Raw genomic sequence first — 456 nt, 5'->3', positions numbered from 1 at the left:
CTAGGTCTAATAGAGTTTGGTTTTGTTTTATAAATCTGGCTGCTCTGACACTGGGTGTGTACATATTTATGATTGTTATGTCTTCTTGATGGATCAGTCCTTTTATCATTACGTTGTGTCCCTCATTTTCTCTTTTTATGGTTTTTAGTTTAAAGTCTATTTTGTCAGATATACGAATAGCTACTCCAGCTCGTTTTTCTTTTCTGTTTGTATGGTAAATCTTTTTCCATCCTTTCACTCTTAGTCTATGTGAGTCTTTATGGGTGAGGTGGGTCTCTTGAAGGCAGCAATAGTTGGGTACTCCTTTTTAATCCAGTCAGCCAGATTGGGGAATTTAAGCTTTTTACATTAAGAGTTGTTATTGAAAAGTGGTGATTTATTCCTAGTATTTTATTGATTGTTGTTTGGTTGTCTTAGGTGTCTTTTGTTCCTTGCTTTCTGATTTACTGTTTGTTT

Source organism: Galeopterus variegatus, unplaced genomic scaffold (assembly GCF_000696425.1).
Source record: "Galeopterus variegatus unplaced genomic scaffold, G_variegatus-3.0.2 Scaffold10462, whole genome shotgun sequence".
Taxonomy (NCBI): Eukaryota; Metazoa; Chordata; class Mammalia; order Dermoptera; family Cynocephalidae; genus Galeopterus; species Galeopterus variegatus.
The sequence above is the reverse complement of the archived record's forward strand: the minus strand, read 5'-3'. Positions refer to the sequence as shown.